The sequence below is a fragment of the Thunnus maccoyii genome, chromosome 17, assembly GCF_910596095.1.
Source record: "Thunnus maccoyii chromosome 17, fThuMac1.1, whole genome shotgun sequence".
Taxonomy (NCBI): Eukaryota; Metazoa; Chordata; class Actinopteri; order Scombriformes; family Scombridae; genus Thunnus; species Thunnus maccoyii.
In genome coordinates this window covers 8,728,369-8,753,253 of record NC_056549.1, presented here as the reverse complement: position 1 = coordinate 8,753,253, position 24,885 = coordinate 8,728,369, and the positions used below count along the sequence as shown (strand labels likewise).

Below are 24,885 nucleotides of genomic sequence, written 5' to 3'. Positions count from 1 at the left end.
GCTTAGAAGGACAGTATTTTGTGCCTGATTTTCTGTATCTACTGTAAGTGCGTGAGCTTTTTTGGGTCTGTTTGGGTGGCAGCAGCCCAGGGAGTTTTTGCTCTCATTAGGAACGCCTCAGGCCAAGTCAGCATTACTCCATCCATGACAAAAATTCTACACGAGAAATGCACAAAAAATAGAGCCAGCTGCTGGAAACAACACACTCCCGACAGCCTGAGCACAGTTTAAGGTTAGAAGCATTAAGTGGGAGCTTTGTGTTTGACCAAGTATTCGTTTCCCGAACAACTTTTTATAATCTACCATGAATTATTATCCGCATACGGCGCCTATATTAAGAGAGCAGGATTTAGTGTCACGATTAGTCATGTAAATTCACAAGAACCAGAAATGAAATACTGTATACAGTACGAATATGTTATTGTTGTTCTTGACGTGACCTGCTCTTACTGAACTGCAGGGATGTGAGCAGTATAAAAGGTTCAGCATGCTTGAAATGAGTTGTTTAATCAAGTCTAAAAGCAAAAATGTTTATGCACGTTCCAAATGACCATACTCAAAGGCGGGGTGAGAAGCCTGCTGTCATATCTTCCTCCTGGCAGCATCACACTGCCTCCCTGATCTCTCTCCCAGAATTCTTTTCTCTTTTGTGTGTCTTTGTAGTCTCCGAGCGATTAATTGTACAAATATGGACAGCAGAGCACACTTTCAGAGAGTCTCTTCTTCACGGTGTTGCACTCTGTTGCACATGCGAAAAGCGATGGAAGGAGTCATTTTAAGAAATTAAAAAAAGAAGAGGGAGAGACAGAAATTCAATCCCTGCCTTATCTACACACTGGGCCAGAATGGTTGTGGTGAGAGGGGGCGTGATTGTTGATCATTTCAAAAAGTTACAAAAATTGACAGAGGCAACCCCACTAATTTGGACACTGAAAAGGTGTGGTGGTAGGAGGTTTCAGATTGCTGTTAATTCAATTTTTTTTAAAAAGCACTTCTCTTGAAGCATACTGAGGCCCTAAATATATCTGAGCTCTTTCTAAAAAAAGCACTTTGAGGAATTCTCCTCAGAAAATCTATTATTTTAAGTACTGAACACTTAACCTATCTTGGCTTTAACAACTATGGACCCTCCATGAATTGTGTCCTTAATAAAATCTGAATTGAATTGAATTGAATTGAATTGCTCTAAAAAGTGTTTAGCCTGCTCATCAGCCAATGACAGCAGCTTTAGTTAACTTGGATTCACAATGTAAAACTACATCCATAGAAACTTCTCTAACAACTCCTGTAGCACAATCCACTTCTCTGCTGTCTGCCCATATATCACTTTGTTTCAAACATTCATATTTTTGCCCAAATATGGCTACAGCCTCTGCTTGTTAATTGTTAGCTGTTAACCTTTGATGAAACTATGCTTGCTTAGGTTGGCCCTGGCTGACAAACACAAACAACAAACTATAGTCCCAACAAAGTGGTGCATTTACTGTCATTTTGGAACATATTAAGCATACAGAAGGACAGTGGAGAAGGGTCTTGTCACAGGAGAGATTTGAGAAGATGTTTTGATACTTTTCTTCATCATGAAACTGGCCGCAGTCCATTTTAACTTTTGTGCATCCAACTGTTCTTTGAAGGAATGCGTTTGGGGAAATACACTTATTCGCTTTCTTTCCGAAAATTAGATGAGAAGATCAGTACCGCTCTCTGATGTCTGTGCGTTCAGTACGGAGCTACAGCCTGAAGGCGATTAGCTTAACTTAGCATAAAGACTGGAAGCAGGAAACAGCTCCGCTCTGTTCAAAGTGAAAACTGTGCCTACCAGCACCTCTGAAGCTCCCTAATTAGCAAGTTGTAACTGTAATTGCTTAACCCATACACCAACAGATGTAACAACATTTGTGGTTTTAAGGGGAGTGATGTGCTGTAACTATTACTTTACAGGACAGAACAGCCGGGAGCAGTTACTTCCTGGAGTCCTGTTGTCACAGCGAGGTTTAGATAAACTGTTACAGTATGTAACAGTTTGATTCCACCGGGCACGGCTACGTCGCGATCCGGCTGCGATGCGGTCGCTGGAGTTGATCGCGGCCACGCTAGACAAAGCTTGTGATCCCACCAGACGTGTCACAGCACGTTTCAGAAGTGGCTCTCCGCTCTGCTCCGCCAAAAATACGCGCCTACTCTATTTTTGACGGAAGCCGCGTCGGGCTGCACAGAGCAGATCAAACCAGGCAGGAAGTCAGATACAGGAACGACATAGAGCATCCAGTCAGTTTTCAAAATTAAACACCCTGTGCAGACTTCTGATCATATATCACATCACTACATCAAAATTATGTTATAACCGGTGGCAGCAGGCCAGAGGTCAACTGGTCAGAACATTTTTGACACCATGGAGGATGAGAGGTTCATGAGAAGTGGAAAAACACAAGATGTTATATGACACCACAGGTCATTTTATAAGGACAACACCAGAAAGCACAAGGCGTGGAATTCAATTGCAGGGGTTTTTGGAGTGGAAAGTGAGTATAATCTACTAATTAGCTACCATATAAATACATGATTTTTAAAAATATTCTCTGGGGGCATTTTATGCCTTTATTATAGGGACAGTGTAGATATGACTACGAAATGAAGGGAGAGTGTCATGGACTCTGTTATGTGGGCTTTTTGTGTTCGGGGTTTTTTTTGGCGTTGCTCTGTGTGTGTTGAATGTGCTCTGGGTCACATATTGTTTGCGATAACTACATTTGCCATTTGTGTTTCTTTGTGTAGTGCTTGAGCGTGGTATTATTTTTCCTTTGAGTCCAGGGCTCTTGTTTCCTTTAGTTTTATCTCTGCCTTGCTTTGGTTTTATTCTTGACAGTTTGTAACCTCTTGTGTTTCTCATGTGTTGCTGTAGTCCTGCTAAGGTTGTTTTCTCTTGCACACCTGTTCAATGTTTAGTCTCATTAGACTTGCCCTGTGTGTTGCCTGCCACACCCTCGTTGTCTTCAGTGTTAATCAATCCTTGTGTTTCCCTCCTTTTCAAATGTCGGCCCCACTCCACCTGTGTCTTGTTCTGTTATTAGTTCCTTGTGTATTTATATCTGTCTGTTGTTTGAGTTCTTTGCCAATTCTGGGAACAAAAGGAGGTGTGGTACAGGACACACAGAAAGTTCTCCACCATTGTGGAATATCTGAAGGAGATAAGATCATACCATAGAATTTAGTGGGTTTTTTTTTTTAATTAAAACTATCATTCAAGAATTATTTATTTACCTAATGATGTAAAGTAACCCAGGGATAGTAGCTCATTCTACATACTCCGGTACAGTAGGTGGCCGTATGCACCTTATAAGAAATGATTGCAACCCGTCTCTTGTCAGTTTGTGGTTAATGTACATCCTGGTGTTTGCAGCTGCTGTTTTTGCACCTCGTGTTTCAAGCCAGCCAAGTTCTGTTTTTGCCTTCATCTGCCTGTAACCAGAGTCTGGCAATAAATATTTATTTTCTTAAGTTCCTGTTGCTTTCTGCATTTGGGTCCACCTGCCTGACAGAGACAGATGGGGGGCAACTCGCAACAAAGGTCCGCTGCCGGATTCAAACCATGAGCATCGCAATTATGTGGCGTGCATCTTAACCAGGAGGCTACAAGAACAAGCCGTTAATACGTGATTTTGCCCGACTTAATGAATGCAACTCGTACAGTCAATTACTTGTAAAGGACCATTCAGTAATTATCCATTTTGGATACCCATTTAAAAAAAAAAAACTGTTCAATAACCTTGCATTTCACAGGACACGGCATGTGAGATATTATTTGTTACTTATGATGATTTAAATTTCTGCAAGTATAGAGGAGTGTTGAAATAAACTTCCCTTAGCTATGGTGTCACAGGGTTATACCAACTACCCATTGTCAGTGCTGTTCAAATACAGTCTACTGTGGTGGAAGTCCTTGCACTTATGCAAATGTGAATTGCTCATTAATGGCTCTACAGAGTGGCATGACCTCTTTTCCTTTGGATGACAAAGTTTGGGTGATAGTTTTACAACCACACTTTCAAATGTTGTAGGGGGGCTAACAAAAAAATACTTGGGAAGACTTAAGTTCTCAGACAAATGATTTTTCTTAAATAATATTTTCAAAAAAAGACATTATAAAAAGACATTATAAAGACTGAGGACCTTTTCATAAATACAACAGTAACTTGTCTTTGAGAGCCTAATCACATATCAGCTTTTTAAATCCCTTTCCTAGCATAACAAAAAAGAGAATCTGAAAAACAAAAGAGAGCTATTTACAAATTAATATGTACAATTTCTTTCAATAACCTTTTTTGGTCATGTTATCACACCATCCTGTCTTACCAAGACACACAGGAGGGTTAAAGAAGGTGTGAAAGACCTCCCTCACATTACAAGCCTCTCTTGATGCCCTGTTTCCTCTCATGTTTCTTACTGGTGCCATGTGTCTCCCCAGCTGCCCCTCCTCATCCAGCAACCTCTGGTTTTTGCTAAGGAAGTTGGGAAGGGTGCATACAGCCACCACAAGTGTGTCCATATTTTTAGGGTGCAGGTTGATTTTGCGATGAAATATTCTCCACCTGAAGGCCAGAGTGCCAAAGGCAATTTGCATCACCATCCTTGCTCTTTTAAGTCTGTAGTTGAAAATCCTCTTTTGATGAGTGAGGTTCTGTCCAGGTTATGGTCGCATCAAGTATGACTTGAGTGGGAAAGCTGTGTCACCTACCAGGACGCATGGCACATCACCCAGGTAGGGAGGTACCGGGTGGCACATGAAATGTTCTGGTCTCTGTTCCTTTCCCCAAATCTGATCTGGCATACATCCCACCATCGCTGGTTTTTCCAAATCCACAAGCACCAAAAGCACTATGGAAAAAGTCTTCTTGTAGTTGAAGCACTGACTACCAGACAGTGGTGATGCTTGTATGGTTACATGTTTTCCATCTATTGCTCACAGGCAATTTGGGAAATTCATTTTTTCCCAGAAGCCTTGTGCCACCTCCTTCCAAGTGTCTCGTGTTGGCCTGGATAGGAACCTCTCCATCATCGCTTTTTCAATGGCTGCACATACCATATGGACAGAGTTGATTACAGTTGTGCGTAGGTGATAGCTGAATGCTAGGCTGACCAGTGAGTCCCCAGAAGCCAAGTATCTGTGAGGGAGGAAACGAGCAAATATAAGTTACATGTGAAATTCTTTTTATTTATTTAAGCATTAAGGGATGCTTTTGTGAAAAATAAGGGAAAAAAAATCTGCCAAGTGGATCAGCAGCAGCAGCACTCAAAAGGACTGGAACTATGCAAAGATAATCCAAAGTGATAACAGTATTAGTGACTTTAGCAACATTAAAATTTTTCATGGTGTTTTGCAAAGGTGGTGAAAGATTATAAATGAAAAGTTCCTAAGCAAATTGTTCCTATGACGTAAAGGAATCGCACATCACAAGACTGACAGGACCATACATCCAAATGCTGCCCTCCAGCAGTGACCCTCAATGGGAAGATAACAGCACTGGGGGGTCTTACTACACACACCTGTAATACAGAGCGAAAACTTGCTAAATTGTAAATAGTTACTGGTTTTCAAAATGTGACAGTGTGAATTTGTTTTGTAAATGCCTTTTTTTTTTTTGCTAAAAATATGTAAATTTTTGTAAATCTAAATTTTATACTTCCATAGAGACTTTAGGAAGTTAAATAGTTATTTACTATATTTATTATTTTGCAGTGTTAAGAAATTGTTTTTCTTTGGGTGAAAATTTTGTGTATTAAAAAGTTTCAGTGATTTCTTTCTGTGAAATTTGCAGCTTACCTCATTCCATCAGCCAGTCTCTGCTTGGGCTCTATGGCAGCTCTAATTTGCTGATTGTCTGGTCAGTTCAGGGTCAATGAGGGACAGAAGTTCATCCATCTGCTCTGAACTCATCTGAAAATATTGATGATGGCGTTGGCTGTCCAGCCTGGCTCAGCCACAAGATGATAAAAAATCCCCTTGTTGTCTCCTTTGCTGGTTGGGGTGATGCACCCAATATTGGCTCCTTTTCCTTCTTCCCCCTGCACGCCTTATAATTATGAGGATCAATGTATATTTAACAACTAAAACACAGCCATAAATCTTTCATCCATGTCGTTCATAACTGCACTTTTAACTGTATTAACTTTGTCTGTAGGCCACAGCACAACAGAGCAGGAAATAGCAATAAACACAATTAAAACAGACAAAAAAAGAAACCATTTAAGTACGTAGCCTACTTACCCATGGTAGAAGAACAAAAATCAAGGAAAAAATCAACATCTGGGCAAGTTAACAAAATCGGGCTGGCAAATTGCTCCACTTCCAAAATGCTCCCAGTGGGGTATGTAGCCATGCAGAGGACAGGACGAAACCGCATCACAGACGCGACGTCATAGAGCTGCACCCGGTGCAACAGAGATGTAACTCCCCCCTAAAACCTTAAATTGTCATTTTTATATTTCTGTTGGTGTACGGGTTAAACAAATGAGGTAAAACATGTTTATTAAGAGGAGTTGGTTGAGCAGGCTAGCTCTTCCCCCTGCTGCCAGTGTTAAGGTTAAGCCAGGCTAAGCTAGGCTAACAGACATGAGAGTGGTATCGATTTTTCTTTTCTCACTTTCAGAAAGAAAGTCAGTAAGTGTATTTCCCAAAATGTTCAACTATTCCTCTGAGAGGAAATTATGTCAAATTCGATGAAGGTGGTTAATTTATATTGCAGTATGACTAATTGTGAGAACACAAGGAGAAAGCAAGTGCACACAAGCTAACCTGTAGTTGGGTGCATTCAGAGGACAGGAGAGAGACAGAGATTAAGTTACTGTGATAGTAGTGTGGGACTCTTCAGTCTTCAGAGACACATTGTAGCTTGTAAACATTTTGTTGAAACTCGATCAATTGGAAAACGATAAATTCTTTCCCCCTCACATCCCCAGTTCAGTAAATGCATGAATAATTTGTGTTAACAGCAACAGAGGGAGCTTCAAACTCTTAAAATGCACTTCCAGGTGTGTGTCTGGGAAAAAAACAGAATAGGAGGTCAAGACACCTGTTGTATCCTCACTTGATGCTCATTACCTGAGTTCCCTGTAAAAAAAAAAAAAAAAAAAAGAGCCGGGCTGTCTAACATGAAGCGCTACAGAGAATTTGATCTGAGCCAAGCCCATCTGTTAGATCCATGAATTATGGAGCAGACAAGTGGTGAAGGGGATGTGAGCACTGACTAATCAGCCTGCTGATTGGTGAGAGTGTGTACAGTATGTGTGTGACCGTGAGATTGTATGCATATACACGTCCGTCTGCAAATGTCTCGAAACACAATCACATGTGCACAGACAGGGGGCGTATGAGCGGCTCGCACACAAACCGCCGCCTGTGCAGCTGCCTCCCTTCGCCGTCGTGACCCCGTACGGCTGCCGACAGCAGGGAAAACAGAATTTGTCAAATCAGAGGCGCCGCTGATGAGGAAAAACACAGATCTATATCCCACACGTCTCCCAGCCAATCAGAAACAGACCTGCCCTGGGAACAAAGACAGTAACAGAGCAGCAGAGCAGTGTTGAGCACGCGTGTGCACACAGACACACACACCAGCCAGCAGCAAAGAGCAGAGCGGTCCAGGGGCGAATGCACGCCCACGCTCACTCTCTGGCTGAGTCCGGCGGGGTTTCAGGTTGCCTCTGGCTGGCGTGTGTGTGCACATATGTGTGTGCGTATGTGTGAGAAAGAGAGAGAGCTTCGTTCCACTGGCCGGCTCTCAGCTTTCACCCTGCTCAATCCGCTTGCCATGTGTGCATCTGTGCATGTGTGTGTGTGTAAGCCCCCGGCAGGTCAGGTTCCCTTCTCACCATAAGACACAGAATGCAACGACAAATAAGAGTCTGATTAGTTCCTTCCTTCCTCAACAGCACAAAGCCCGACCTAATCCCTGAGCAAACACACTGTCTACGGGGAGATGAAGGGATGTGGATGGGACGAGTGAGTCCAACCTGTGGAGTGTTTGTCTTCAGGATAGAGGGAAGAAGAAGAAGGAGAGTGAGGGGTGGATTGATGGAGGAAGAGGGAGCAAGGGAGGAGTGGATCAAGTGGGAAGGATCGATGAAGTGAAGGTAGAAGAGGGGGTGAAGAAGCAGGAAGGATGATAATACGAAGAGAGGGAGGGGTAAATAGGAGCAATGCAAGGAGGAGGACAGGAAAGGCTAGACAGGAGAAAGATGGAGGAGTGCAAGAAGAGATGGAGGGATGGAAAGCAGGGGATTAAACATGCAGGAGCTCAGGTGAAATTGTATCACTCCTGCTGACCTGTGCTGAGGCTCAAAACCTGACAGGGAAATGAAACAGGACTTCGGCTTGATTAATGCACACCCCTGTTTGCCAAGGCTAATACTCTCTGTTCAAACACCCAGTGGTATGTAGGGTGTGTGTCTTTATGTGTGTGTAAATGTTTTAGGTATCCATGCATGTCTGTAGGCAAACAAAAAAGAAAAATGACTTTGCGGCATCTGTTTCCAACCCCCCTAAAATCCATCCCTAATGTCTTGTGCAATCTCATCCCAGTAATCTGGTAGTTTTCAGAACGAAAGTATCTGCAGTCCAAATGTTCAACATTTTTTGCGGTAGCACAGAGAGTCCAACACCTACATTCACAGCCGCAGTTCTTATACAGTAGCAGCAAATGTGCCCCAATTTTTGATTTGTCAGTGATGATGTTAAGTGACTGCAAAGGTCATCAGACCTTTTTGAAAATGTCTCTCTTGAATTACAAGCACTTTAAAGGGTGGAGAAAGAGAAATCCTAGGAAATTAGCATAAATTAGATAGTAAATCAACTCAATCAAATCAAAACATGTCTTGTTCTAGTTCACAAGCAGGCCACTACTTTTAGAACTAAATTATAATGTCCTTCAAATAATAGAAATAAGCCTATTTGAAAATCACTCCCTTGTTCACCTATTCAATACTCCATATATAATACACACTTAGTGGTTCACTCTATAAGTAAATTGGGATTTCGGACACTGAATTATAAATCATCATCATTTTGCATCAACACTGATAGCTGTAGAGTCCAACAACTCATATCTATGAAATGCAGATCATTACATTGTAAGTGCAATGGACGCTACTTTTTTCGTTCCTTTGCGGTCAGAATTTGGACCCACAAATAAAATGGCGGACAGTAAATATAGTGCTGTGAAAAGTGAGTGATTTCAGATATAGCCTCTGTGTTGTTTTCAGCTCATTTGTAGCAGCAGGATGGCTATTAAGGTAGTTATTTGGACATTTTTAAAAAGGAAAGCATATATTTGTGACCTGTTTGTAAAGATTAATGTCTTCTGTAGGAACCAGTGGGCCTGGGGTTGAGAGCCTCAGGCAGGATAGGGAAGTCGAGAAGTATTGAGATTGGTTTTGTTTTCATGGGATTTGTTTACATTAATACAAATATGGAATGTTGCTAGTATTATCCTTTAAAGGAGAATGCTGATTTTACATATGAAGATCAGTTTATTCATCATGTGCTGCTCAACTTGTGAAGACAGTTTTATGTTGTCTGTCAATCTGCTGGAGCTTTGTGAAGTCTGAGAAAATACCACTGTTATGATGTCATCAGGATTATCTTGGATAGGGCTTGGAGACTATACAGATTTTGAGCAGAAAGCCTGAGTTTACCAAGCCCCCAGGAAGACACAGAGGCCAAATAGTGTAATTACAACATCATGTGATGTTCAACATCATGTGATGCACATTGGCCCAAAAATAATTTTCCCGCACACAATCATTGGAAAAGAAGCTGCTGTGAAACAGTGAATACATTTTTTTGAGCATCAAACCCTGCGAAATGATTCATTTTACTATCAGAATTTGATCCATTCAGTGAGAAGAGCTGCACGATTAAATTTTATCCCCTTTCAAGTGATTTGAGAGCCAACCAGGAGAGCCAGCTTGGCCAGCAGAAGTCTCTAGTGCACATGCTCTATGGGCCCAAATATCAGGAAACGTGAGTTAACATACAGGTAATTTCCTTACAGCAGGAAGCTGATTTTTTGGCTTAATGCGCCACTGAGCAATTTTCATAGTAATGAATGGAGCTCCATCTTATATGCAGTTCTTCTTAAAGGTCCAGTGTGTAGAATTTGGTGGCATCTGGCGGTGAGGTTGCAGATTACAACAAACTGAATACCCATCCCTTCACCTTCCCCTTCCAAGAATGTAGAAGAACTTACAGTAGCTGCAAAACATGGCGGCCTCCTTGGAAGAGGACCCGCTCCCTATGTAGATATAAAGGGCTCATTCTAAGGTAATGAAAACACTATGATTCTTATTTTCAGGTGATTCTACATGAACTAAAATATAGTTATGAATATTATATTCCATTTCTGCAAAGTCCGTTCCGCTAGACACCACTATATTCTGCACACTGCACCTTTAATGCTACATCCATGGAGTTTACAGGAGGCCTGGAGTCTTACAGATATGGGCTGTTATATGACAGGGCGCAGCTAACAAAGAGCTGCTATGCAGTTGCTTTTTTGGAAATGTAGGATCTGTCATTCATGGAGCTTCACAAGAAATAAAAGTCAAGATATGATTTTTATTCCTTTAATGCAACCTTACTTTTGAAATAAAACATATTTTGTATTTTCTTCATTTTACTGATAGACTGTATTTTATTTTGGAGTATATTTTTATTGGTCTGTGAAATAAAGATGAAATATATTTTTCTTTGTGACATTGTGGGCCCCAAGGCAGCTCCTACTTTCTGAATTTAGCCTCTTTTTAATGGTCTTTATTGACCATTAAAAAAAGAATTATCTTCATCTGCGTCACACTGTGCTTGAATGTGTCCTCTGTGTGTTGACGTGTTTTTGTGTGTCCACTTGCACATGCTATAAGTGTGTCTGTATTTACTATGTGCTCGCATGTGCAGGTGTGCGTGTGGCAGGCAGCAGTCGTTAGCAGAGGAAATGAATAGTCGCCACCGTCGTTCATAGTTCCCTAATGAGGTGGCTGGGCCCTCGCTTCTCCTCATGTCTCCTTGTTTTATACGTTCTGTGTGGCCAGGTCTCCTTCTCATCTCATGTCCTCAGAACACCCAGGGGCCTCATTACCCTACCGCCATTGTTTATTTGGAAGGAAGAAAAAAAAAGAAGAGAAGAAAGATGAAAGAAAGGTCTGTGATCGACTGTTTCCTGTCGCACAACCTTTCACAAGGCCAGGTTTGCTCTTGGGACCTGCATTTAAAAACACACCGCACAGTCTTCAAGTGTGTGTGTGTTTGTGTGTGTGTGTATGGGCTGTGAAACTTTTGATGGAATTCACTTGATCAGTGCCAGATTGCTTCTTGGTGTCATCTAATCCTTTCTGAGGGTTATTGTTTTGCTATTTTGGGGAGAACCGGCTACCCTCCTCTGTGAAGTCTTCAGAGTGCACTTTGAAGAAAGATGATGTCATGGCTCGAACCAGAAGCCTCATAAGTTGTAATTAAAAATGAACTGCCTCTGATCACATTACAGGATTATATTGTTACACAAGTACATAGTTCAAAACCTAACCGGGAGGATGAGCGGGGGGGGGGGAAGAAAGAAGGAAGGAAGGAAGATAGAGCAAGAAGGAGGCATATCCAAGAGACCCAGGCAAGTGAAGGTTTTATTGAGTAAGTTTTAAAAGAAAAATCCCCTTCAATAAATGTTGATAATGTACATTAGTTTGCAGTTCTGGGCATTTCTGCTTCAAAGTATAAAGTCCTATTTTCACACAGTTTTTCTAGACTTGCCAATTTCGCCAAAGTTTGACAATCCATCATAGATGAAAAAAACAATCAGTGAAACTTGTGGTCAAAAAAGTGAGACATGATGGATTTTGAGTGTGATGGGTCATTCTTGACCTTAGGAACACTATTTTTTTTGTTTGTTTGTTTGTTTGTTTTTAAAAGATGTCACTCAAGGTCCACTTGCTAGCCTTTTCTGGAGCTTTCAAGCTTATCTCACGGTCTTCCTCCGTGGATGTAAAGGTGTATCATACAGCAAGGACTGCACAAGTTTCATAAGAGTGCATTTACACAAAACGTAAAATCATCACATGATATAGAAATGTATTTCGTAGATATATCATATCATATATTTATGAAATACATGCTCACATCCAGACTGACAGGCTGTTCAAAACTCAAGAAAAAGCTATTAAGTGGACTTTGAGTTAAGATTTATTTTTTTGTCAAATTGCATTTTGAGTAAAAGGAATAGGTGCAAACGTAAACAACCCCCAGAATTCATGAACTGGCTAGCTTGTTTGTTAGTTCAATTTCATAGTTTTTTACTTAATAAAACTTTATCAAACTAGCTAACTAGTTTGCTAGCTAGAATTTATGAAGTAGCTGGTCTGCAAGTTCACATACAAGCTACAAACTCATCATTAATATATTGTCACGTTCTAAAGTTGTTATGGCAAATGTATTAGCAAAGAGTTGCCTATGTACACATTCAGCAGATACTGAACAACATTAGCATTCATTGAGGATCATTTTTCTACGATACTTACTCCCCTTTTAGCTCTGGTTTGGTCCCCACCAACTTCTGATGGAAAAATCTGTCTCTTTAGCTGCTAGATATTCCCCTATGTTCATCAGCTAGTTGCTAACTTTGTCTGTTTGGTGCTGGGCAGGTTGCCTAAAGTTACTGGCCATATAATTAGAACAATGAGGTAAAAAATGCTGAAACACTGAAGAGCTGCAGGTAACTGCGTCGGATAGTAATTCTTTGTGGCTTTGTCACTACCATGACCCCTTTCACATTACATGTAGTCATTCATATTGTTGATGTAAAAAATATTGATTAGCGCAGCTTTAAATGAGAGTCCTTTGGGGGAAAAGTTGTAAATAACTAACAGCAGAGTGTAATGATGTTCAAGCCTGGATTCTCGTCCTTCATTTCATTTTCTAAACTCTTTATTGTTATGCATGGGCTCTGCTGACAAGTAATGACAAAGGTTTAAAAGGGGCTGTTAGATTAGAAGTGGCGTGGTGTAAATTAACGGCATTGTCAGATGAAATAGCAGGCATATTGTCCACCGTCACTGTTCAGAGGTCACCTTGGAAAAACAGTGGGACTGATTATAATGATCACCTTCAGTGAGCCACTGAAAAGGGCTGACAGGACTGACTCATGATGTGCTGTTTTACTGTTCTGTTTGCACAAAGACAAGAAACCAAGTGAACGTATTCAGCAAGTTTTGTTGTGGTGTGATCTATTGTGTGAAGTGTATTAAATGCAAAAACCCACAGGACACTCATTACAGGAATGTTCACAAAGTTAGAATTGACAATGCAGACCAAAGCGACATTATCAGAGAGTCGGATATCGATTTTCATGAATCTTTCCTCCTTTTTTTTTCTCAGATAAAAGCCTCACACATCTCTGGGAATGCAGTAACGTATGAGTCAACTGGATTTAATAGGAAGATTAGCATTTCAATAGCTATTCAGCACACACACGTTTAAAACATTTCAATGAATAATGAACCATGATCAGGGGCAAGGTAGAAATATTGCACTGTAACAATCACTTCAGATATTAATTTGGTATATTTAAAAGTCTGAACCGATACTGTTTACAATGCCAGTAAAGACCATTTAAAATGTTTTTTCAGCTGTCCCTGCAGAGATCAATGCCTTGCTCAAACAACAATTCAACTCTGTGGTTCCAACCTCATTTTGCTTCTGTTTCTCATAAAAGAACACAACAGGGGGGTTAGTGAAAATTTGAAATATATTGTACATCTTTGTTTTAGAGGCATGAAGTCAGATGCTCACTTTGCCAGGATCTCTCCATGCCCTCCTACCTTCCCACCAAAACCTATGAGGCAGAGAGGAACATGTTCCGTGTTGTCCTCCTCCTCCTCCTTTTCCTCTACCTTCTGATATTCTGTTCATGCTTCTGCTGTGTTTGGCAGGGGGCCTTGTGGGTTCCTGTGTGTGTGTGTGTGTGTGTGTGTGTGTGTGTCTGTGCATGTGTCTGTGTGTGTGTGTGATAACAAGTGCTGGGCAGTAAAACCATCGTCTGTAAATCATGTCAAGCGCCAGGTGACTGGCGGTGCCACGCTCCTGATTTAAAGCTGCTACATGATTCAAATGACGTGTTGTTTGGAACGTCACCCAGTGTTACAAAGCCACCTTTCTAGTGGTCAGACTGGAGGTGGTGCGTCTGACCAGTTTTGTAAATTTCCAAAACCAACAACGTGAAAGTCTACACCCACACTTTTAAATGAGCTGATGATGTCTACTTACTGAAGGTGTGAAAAAGGCTCCACGGTTCCAAATCTTTTGTTCAGTACTCAGCTGCTCACCATGAATAGGATCCTGGTGAGTGTTTGCATTTTATCAGCATTTGATAGCGTTGGCACAGCAAAAGGGTTTGCTGTCATTCAGAGCTTTGTTTCACTCCTACATTCCTGTCCTTACTATTCATCTGACAGAAAGAAACCTCGCTGTTTTTCCATTCTAGTCTTCTCCTCCGTGCTGTGCTTCAAACACGTGCTCATCAATTCATGCAGCTGCTTCACAGTACAGGCCTTCCAACTGTTTAGGGAGCACAATTGATTCTCTAACTAAAACCCTTTTTTAGGAATGAATAGTATTGATTTGCATATTCTCTGATTTATATTTGACCAAAATCAAATAAGACCAATAAAAGGAATCTAATGAAATCCTGTAGAATAGACAAAAAGTAAATTCTATTTCCTGCCTTCCTATACATTTATAGATACATCCTAAACATCTAGTAAATGACACATTATAATGACAATTGGTTATCAGACTTTTCAAAATAATGGTGGCATAACAAAAATTAATGAATTAATTAATTTAATTAAATAGAAATGTGATATAAATTGCTGTATTATTAATGCACTAACCCTACTTAAAATTATGATTGGTTTCCTTAGTAGAGACCTGACACTTAATGGTAGATCATGCTACATAGATATTGATTCATCTGGTGTTTTTTAACAAAATTATTAACTGTATATTTAAAAAAAAAAAAATAATAAAAAAAAAAGTTTTTCTTTACCTGGAAAATATGCACAGGGATTGGGGGACTTTTTCCAGCTTGCAGATCTCCCTCAACAACCTTCACCAATCAGCTGTGACAGCCTCTGTGCTCCTTGCCAGGCAAAACCCAGAGCAAAAAAAAGTCTGTAAATCATTTGTAAAAGCTTGATTGCCGGGAGCATTCGATAATAACTGAAAGCAACTCAGATGTGTGTATCAACATTTGAATCAGCTCTCCTCTCTTGTCTGGGTTTTGGCAGCTGGGCAGTCAGATGACACTGTTTAGACAGATTTTAGTGGGTACACCACACTGCAATTGTAAAACTGCGGGGTACAAAATTGAATCTTGTGTGAAGTGATGGACACATGTCCCACACATGTCCCACACATGCGCAGTGGAAATTACGCCCTCGATTCAGCAGAGGCGTACCACTCGGAAAGCTTTAACTGTGAAGAAATTGCAGAAAATGTTGAGGCTACCTTGTTGCTTGACAAAAGTTGGTAAGAATCACAACAGTTACACTTTTGCCTTCATAACCTGTGCAAAATATGACTTACACTGTCAATCAGGATAAAGAAAAACCTCAAGAAAAAACTCAAACTTCAATAACAGCAACAAAATAGGGGTTTTTTTTGGAGGGTGGACTGACATGCAATAGATGTATACGCATAGTGAGCCTCATATCTGTTAGGCGAGAAGTAAGAACAGTTCTCATGTGAACCTCCAGTTCATAGCCCCACCCAGTAACACACAGCCTTTGTCCTCAACTTTGTTTAACTTTGTTTAGCTAGAAAATGCATTTCAGGTTTGGGTTTCTGCTACAGCTGGTCAGAGTCTCTTATGAACTAATTTTTCTGAAGCATGTATGAAGCCTTCATTCCTGTCCCTCTCAGGTCTTATAATTATCAATGAGGCACATGAAAACACATTTTTCCTCATGAACTTTCAATAATTCAAAAAGATTCAAGTAAAAATCCAGGTTACTTCTTGCTGAGGCCAACGAATATCTATCAAATCTTCTCCACATCTGAGACCAGTCGACCCATCAGGTCTTGAACCAAACCCAGGCAGGAAAAGTGTGAAATTTAGCCCAGTCTGACTTTACTCATCAGTTTCTGTCAGGTCCTGTCAGGTTTAGGAGTAAATGTCAAGCTCCAACCTGGATGGCTGCTGAATATTTTTGTGAGTGTTTCTGGGGGGGATTCAAGGAAGTGTGCTGTCCTGCTGGAAGGGCTGACTACGGAAACATGTTCTCCTTCTCTCACTGTGCTACTTCGTATTGGGAGGAGGATGGAAGCAATTACCAGCGCCAGCAGCTGAGAGAGGGCCAAGCCTCTGCACATCAATCAGCATTACTCCTCCACCACTATGTGTATGCGTGAGCTGGAACGTGTGAAAGAGCACCTCCCAGTGGTGACATAATTCATAACACCCAGCCAGTTAGAATACCATCACAACCACAATCTGCTCCAGGGTCCTAAATCTGAATGGAGGGCCTTTTTTCCCTCTAAATTAATTTTCAGCACCTAATTGCTATGTTCATTACCAGGGTACAATAATGTCAAAAAAACACTGTCCTGATTTAATTTCCATGGCTGAATGTGAAATGAGTCGGAAAAAGAGGCAAAGCACTGCGTGTGCTGCTTGGTTCATGTTGGATGGCAAAGCAGAGGCAATTTAGGTTAATGTGGAATGAGGAGGAGGGGAGAGGTTACAGAAAAGCAGGGGTAATTTGGTGTGGCAAATTGATGAGTCATCTATTGTTCAGAGTCTTTGATTGACAAAAGAGTCAGGCAGCATTAGCGTTAGAGGAGCCGGAAACAATTTTGGCATAAATTTGTCATTCTGACACACTTTGCATTGCAATACTCTCTCTCTCAGGCTTTATGTCTCTCCCTCTGTTGTGTGGTTCTCCTGTGTTTAGACTAATTAGAGTTCTACTAAGCACGAGTGTGTCAACTGTGACATTTCCACTGTTGGCGTAGCAACATTAGCACTGCTCTCCCATTATGTCCGCATTAGGGACATCACATATTAGCCAAACTCTCCTCTGGCTGCGCTTATCAAAAAGGAAGGGAGGGTGTTTGGTTGGAGAAAAAAAAAAACTGCCAAATGCTTTCAAAATTTCATATTATCTCCTCTGAATTCTGCATTGGCACTTCATTTAATGTCCCTAAAATTGCACTGTCGAAACATGAGTGGGAACAATCATCCTCCCCTGATTAGTTCTCTGCTCTTGGAGCGTGGTTACCCGAGCACCATCACCTCATGCATACTAAACCAAGAAAAAGTGCAACAGCCAAATGTTTATGCTTTGTGTTTCCAAGGTAGAACAAGTTAAAATAAAAGCCTGTTTGTTGTGCATTTTGTCTATGGAGGATTGTAGCGAGGCGAGGGCGTGTGCATCATATCCAGGTCGTACTTCAAGGCCAAACTGGAGCGAGATGAAACGGAGAGACAGGGCGCACTGTCCTGTGACGAATGATTGTTAGATATAACTAAGCCCTAGAGGTAAACAAATGAGCCGGTTTTCCATGGGGTAAAAGGATTTGAGAGTCTGGATGTCTTATGATGAGAGACAGCAAAGTGTTGCCAGCGCTCTCTGAACTGTGTGGGAGCACTGACATCCATATAATGCTTTTTGCTGCTATTGATTATGCATTATTAAGTTATTGCCTGATACCGAAAGCTGATATGATGCTGCAAAATGTTTCCACCTTTCAACTCTGCACCTCCTGGATGAGGACATACATTTCTCCTAGCCAGGCTCCTCATACATTATAAAATTGTCACTGTAGAGAGGAGCATATTGCTTTTAAAGGGAATGAGATGAGCTGATTTGATTGGCTATGACTGGCGCCAGCCCACACCGCACCTACTGGTAATTTATTCCCCTTTATTCAACCTCTCTTACAACCTTGTGTACTCAGCATCATAGATGACGCAACACATCCAAGGCTGTGGTAACATAGTGGTGAAGAATAATGTGTGTGACATAATGTACAGCATTATGGATTATAGGGACACTAAAAATTACATGACTGATAATCCTAAAAGGAATCAGTGCAGGATTACAGCCACTTCTCTGGAATTTTATGTGTCACACTGCTCTCCATTACATTTAAAGAGGAAAATATAATCAAAGTAAGCTCTTAAAAATCCCTATTCACCAGCAACTAGAGATCAGGGCCCAAATGTATATAGTATGTCAGAATCCTTTTTAGGGATCGCACTGAAAATTTAACTAGGATTACAAACACTCTTACCTCAGAGTAGGACTCCAGAGATATTTAAATGTCCTACTCTTTCACTAAGGAGCAGGAGAGTGTGATGTCACTGTCACAAAATAATAATGACGTATTCTAGTTTTCCTGATAGTCGCTGTTTGTAGTATTAGATGGCATTTATGTGTATAGGAAAATAATTAGGTAAGTTAGCTATGTTGTATATGTAAAAATACAATGCCAAAATTAACATATTGGTAGGCCACTTGTGCGGTTTCATTTAATTTCAAATAGGTCAACTGACTCAGCTGCATGAAATTCTTAGTCACACTATCCAATCAAATAATATTACAATGCCTAGTGCCTTACATCTTCAGTATTATTCTGCAATGCCGTGTGCACAGCATTGTGGTGCATATGTCCACGGGGAACATGTAATCTTCCCCTCGGCTATCCAAATTGCCTATTTAACTACACAACACTGTTAATTTGTGCTCTATACAGGACTGGGAAATCATAATATCACCCCATTTTGGTAAATCCATGTTGACATGTCATTTGAATCTGAATAAATAAATATGCATCAATGTAGAATGTTCACATGGAAAAAAGGAAAAGTTATGGAATCAGTGCATTATCTGAGATGCTGTATGAATGAAGATTGATTGATTTTGCGACAAAATTGTTGGTTGTTGCAAAGTTGCAATTTTTTGCCAAAAAGCAGAAGGCTGCAAGGACCTTGATTTTTGCTGGGGAAGCACGTTTTATCATGTCAGTAACAAAAATTGTTCCGTTTTTGTCGAGACAGTTGTCAGTAGCTCAAGTGTCATCAAGTGTTCTCAAAACATCTCTCCACCTACAATATCTCTGTCAGAATGTCATCTCATGGCAATTCCTTTCAGGCGAGGACATGTCTGAAGCACCTTAACATCAGCAGAGACAGGAGTAATTTAAGATTAGATTAGAAGTTAATAAAATACCTTTACTCCAAGGCCCAAAAGTAGGACCAAATGTGTGTCACTCTGAGAATTTCTGGCCAGTTAGGAAAGATTTCTTTCTCTGAGACTCTTGATGAATACACGTCCAGTTCTGGGCTGAAATCTGTATTGTACTATTAATCAGTGGCTCTTTGGCAGATGCTTCATTTTACAGTTTCTATTAATCACTGACGCATTGGTAAATAGAAAAACATGTGAAGAGTAATGTCATAAAATACTAGAAATTATTACCATCAACATAATTTTATTACACGACATCCATACTGTCTCTGTCTGTGGTAGACACTAGAGAAAGATGTGTTTCAAATAATTATGGCAGACTGTGTGTTCTGTGAAAAAAACAACAGGCAAAAACCGTAGGCGACTGTGACTAACTAATTCATTTGTGAGTAGCACCTTGAAAATAATGTAATTCTTTCTGACATGCTAATAACTCTGTTCACTGAGAAATCATGTTCCATGAAGGCAACACCTTTTCAGTGAGCCTGCAACTGCCCTCCAAATCCTGTCCCTCACATTTCATACCTCCCAGCATCTGCTGTTACAGTCACATTGACATTAAAATGACTTTTGTGTGTTAAATAACTTGTCATGTCATACGTTATACAGTTCCTGTTTAACAAGATGCAAAAAAAATCTGATTTTTTCCCATTTTTATACTTAGTCCTTTCCTTTTACTTTTTTCATCTCATGCTGTTCCACACTTATATATTATTCTTATTTTTCTCTGTTATACCATTGCTTTAAGTTTTTATTCTTACATTCCTTTATATCTCAATCCCTATTACCACAATCTTGAGAAATACATCAAATGAAAATAGCAAGATGTTTTTAAGACTATGTTTCATTATGAATGTAAGCGTCACATTACAGCTGTAAAAGTAGTATGGATGAGCCTGATCCATCATCTCCTCAAAAAATCTCTTAAGACTTAGATTCTCAACTACTTACAACCTACCCTTAAGAATAATAAAGCAAAGCCTTCACAATCATAACTATTGACCCACTCATTATTACCTAACCCAATATAAAAACATAAACAATGCAGCACACTCCGAATTCAACATTGATTTGTCTGTGTGTGTGTCAATCAATCAACGTGTCGTTGTCAAGGCTGTTGCTAGCCTATAACACTTGCGGCTCTTTCTGACAGATCTGTCAGTATGTTAACGGTTAGCTATCATGTCAAAGAGAAAGTTGGTCTTTTCTTAAGAGCTCCAGGAGGCTTACTCCTTCCTTCGTAAGATAACCGGTAACAAAAATGCTGCATTCTGCACACACTGCAAGAGTACATTTTCAGTCACACGTGGTGGAAATGCAGATATAAAAAATCATATCAAGACGGCCAAATATAAGCAGTGGCTACAAGCAGGAAGTACAGCGGGGCAAACACCAGTGACAGCCATCTGAATACTCCTAGTAGGTGTGCTAAACACTAAAATAATTGCTCCCCATCCTGATGAAAATGCCTATGGCGCGTGCATAATTGCATACCTGTGCACATGCATGAGAATGCAGTAACGTACACTTAATGGTCTCAGTTTGGGAGTTTGAAAATAGGGTCATCCTACCCACGTCAGCTTGGTAAGTTGTTCTCACTTAACATACACGCATCTGACATTGGACAGCGTCCCGGGAAATGTCGCTGGTCAATCTCATTCTCACAGACACTTAGAGGATGGGACTATAAATGTGCATCAGCTTGTAAGAGATGTTCATTCCCCTGTGACAAAATAAGCTTTAAAATAGTATCACCACAGGCAGAGGCTATTTTAAGATTCTTTTGAAGAGTGACTGGTGGCTGTAAGTGATAATAAAGAAAAAAGACCAGAAGACGACCACAGAGAGCAAGAAGTAAGGTTTATTCCCATGGTGTTAAGCTGCAGGTTTTTTGATACTTTGGGGCTTTGTTGACAACCTCCAAAACTCCTAAAAAAGACTTAAATTCTCCACCAGACAGCACAGTCTGGGTTTGAGTAGCACCAAAACTATTAACGCTAGCACTGGCTTGAGGTGCCGATACTAAGCCTATCAAGCAGTTCTGGTATCAGCCTAATACAGTTCCCTGTTCCACTTTGTTCATTTACAGCTGTAATTAACGTGCATAAAGCAACACTTTGCCACCTTGTGCATGTACCTCACAATGAATGCATTAATGTGAAGGCAGTGGTAGGCCTTTACTGGGAAACCAGAAGTTTGCGGTTAGCTATAACAATACCTAAGGCTTACTCCATTTAGTTGCTCTAGAAATTTTCTGCACTTTTTGTCCAGTCAGTTTGATACGTAAGAGGAATGAAATACATTTTATTTTGTGTTCAATGTACATGTTGCTGAGGGAGAATGGCCCAGGACAGATAGACTGACATTACAATTTTGAGCAGCTGGAGCTAAAAATCACTGTGGAGGAATGACATTGTTTGGCTGGTCAGTTTTCACCTGAGGAAGAAAGACAAATGTCAAACAACAAGCAATGCATAGGGGTTTGATGAAAAGATGTAGAAGCATGTCATTATTCTGTGGGAAGCCTCTTCCATGAGAACACAGTGGACAGTGAATGCAAGACAGGTCTTGAACAGTGTTTCCCTCCTGTTCAAATACATGTTTCCTGTACTGTTGACCTTCATGGTTGAGGTTGCGTTAGGTTGTGGTTAGGTGCCATAGAGTTAACCGGTTGAGGGTTAGGGTGAGGTTGGGTTGAGGTCAAATTTCACAAAAATCATCTTATCAGGGCGTGGGATATGTTTGGGCTGAGGATAAGGTAAGGGGAAATAAAAATCAATGGTCAAACAGACTTTGACCTCAACAAGAGCACTGGTATCGGATTGGCACTCGATATTGGCCAATATATTGGAATTAGTATCAGATAAAGGATAAAGTCAATCGGTCTATCCCTAACGGGAACCTAAATAACTGAAGGTGAATTAAAATGCAAGGTCCTGAACTCATCAGAACATGCTATATTATTCAATACAATACCTGGTGGACAATGGGAGGAATATTTTGCATGCGTTCAGCCTCTTGACGTGGCGTCATGCTGACTTTACACTCTTAAATTACCTTCATGGTAGTCAGCGATGCTTTTATCATTTCTGTAATCTGAGGCAATGTGATCAAGAAGGACCAGCTTATGGTGCTTGTTAGTCTCACAGAACCCAACGGACATCTGGGAAAATCTGTGGAGAGGTACATACATTATTCTACAGTTATCAGAGTGCAAATGAAGCACGCTCCTTTTAAAAGATAAGACATGTACACGTAATGCATTTTTGATACTCCAAGCACATTTTAAATGTGAATGTATGTACATTAGTTAGTTAAAGTAAGACAGAGGGGTTAATGTGTAGTGTGAATGATGGTAAATGAGCACAGGAGATAAGAGCCGTTCAGACGGGAATGTCCTCGTGCGGGTTTGTCTGTGTGCACACACACACACACACACACACACACAAACACTATCGTATTTCCATCACTTCAGAGGACATTACATTGACTTACATTAATTTCCTGGAGACTTATCCTAACCTTAACCATGGCCACCACATGCCTAAACCTAACCCTTACCTTAACCTTAACATAACCCCAAACTTACATTAACTTTAAACCAAGTCTTCACTCTTAAATTAATGATTTACACTAATGGGACTTGCTTAATTGTCCCCATAAGGGAGGCGAGTCCCCACAATATGACTGTGTAAACAGATTTACGTCCCCACAACGTGAGGAATACCTGGACCACACGTACACACACACACAGCCATCATTTCCAACCTGATTAGCTCTACAAGCAGCAATATCCTGAGAAGACAGAGTGTTTTGTTCTACCCATTAGCAGCTTCACAGACAAGAAGCAAAGCAGGAGATTAAGGGCAACCTCTCTCTGCCTCTGAGAGAATCTTTGGTGAGTACTCTTTTCATATACATGCTATTTTGAAGCTATAATGGATATCAAATGGAATATTTTTCTATTACGCAAATGATCTAACATGAGAATTTGCCTGCGCTTATCATCAATCTAGATCACAAACTTATGCAAGATTTAACTAGTGATGGTGTCTGCAGAAAATGTGCTCTGATGCTGGAAGTCTGGGACGAATCAAAACCACTGAAAATGCAGTGTGAAATTGCATGTTTATTAGCAATGAAGTCAATACAGTCTTCTCGGGCCCTAAAACATTGACTTCAGGGAATATAAGGTAGAAACAGGACAGGAGCTATAGTTAGTATATTGTACATCTAAGAGAATATGTTGAATTAATTTAAATTCATTTGATCTAACAAAAGGCCAAAAATGGACAAAAGAAAATTATCTCTCTCTCTCTATATATATATATATATAGAGAGAGAGAGAGAGAGAGGTCAATCCATAAGCAATCTATAAGATGTACAGTATTTGCATATTAGGATCCAAGCATCACTGATTAGCAAAGTTAATAATGAAACATAAATTCATCTTGCACATACATGCAACTGTTGACAAATACATGTCATAGCATGCATGTGCAAACAGAAGTACCTCCTTAACATAATGCTTTCACACTAATTTAATTCTTCAATTCAATAATTTCTCTCCAAACTATGTGTTCGTCACCACAAATTTGCATATCCACTCACTATGCCAACCTATTTCACTATCATTTTGGTAGAAAAAAAATTGCTGTCACTAGACATTTGCATAAAACCTGCATATGTCACCTCCAAGTCCCCCCCCCCCCCCCCCCCCCCACTTACCACAAATCAGCATAAAATCTCCTGTTACCTTAAATGCCCATAAAAACTTCTCTGTCTCCTTCAATTTGAATATAATTACCTTTACTCACCACAGCTTTTCATGAAAATATCCTAAATTTGCATCAAGTTGCATGCATCACCAAAATGCAATTGCAATTGTCACATTTTGGACTTTTTGGGGTGCTGACTGACTCACTCAGTGATGAAGTTACACCATTGGTCAGCCAGCCTAGTGTTGGAGTTTCCCCATTGGCCATTGCTCTTTCAAAATGAATCAGCACAAACTGTTTCAATTACATCCTCAGGGGGTGTTTAAGCTAGGTTTACGCTCCACTTAGTGTCCCCTGGCATGAGGGTGTGTGTGCCAAATTCGGTTTTGTGTGTAAAAATTCAAGGGGTTCTTCTGACCTCCTTATTCTGAGAAATACCTACCCACAGCCAGTGGATAAATATTGTTCATTAAATACAGCAATATAATGTAACCCTTTTAGATGTCTTCAAGTAAATACATATTTAGTTTTACAAAACAGACAGTAAAGTACAAGTACTTTCACCATGGCCTCAAAGAGGAAGGACATCTTGTTTTAAGGAATAGCTTCACATTTTGGTTATTATGCTTATTTGATATCTTGCAAGAGTTAGATGAGAAGATTGATACCACTCTCATGTTTATATGCTTAATATGAAGCTACAGCTAGCAGCTGGTTATATTAGCTTTGCACAAAGACTGGAGGAGGAAACAGAGGAAAACAGCTAGCCTTGATTTGTCCAAAAATAACAAAGTCTGCATACCAGCACCACTAAAGCTCATTAGCATGTTTTATATTGTGGAAAACTAATAATTTGTTGTTGTATGTAAGGTTATGTGGC

General features: G+C 40.3%; 1 long non-coding RNA gene across 1 annotated transcript; it reads right to left on the bottom strand.

Moving 5' to 3' along the window:
• Positions 1–4,175: 4,175 nt before the first annotated feature.
• LOC121882580 lies at positions 4,176–7,067 on the bottom strand. Its single transcript, XR_006092120.1, has 3 exons — positions 6,266–7,067; positions 5,822–6,071; positions 4,176–5,162 (listed from the first exon to the last, which is right to left on the bottom strand). It is a non-coding gene; the product is annotated as an uncharacterized LOC121882580 (long non-coding RNA).
• Between the last annotated feature and the right edge of the window lie 17,818 nt (positions 7,068–24,885).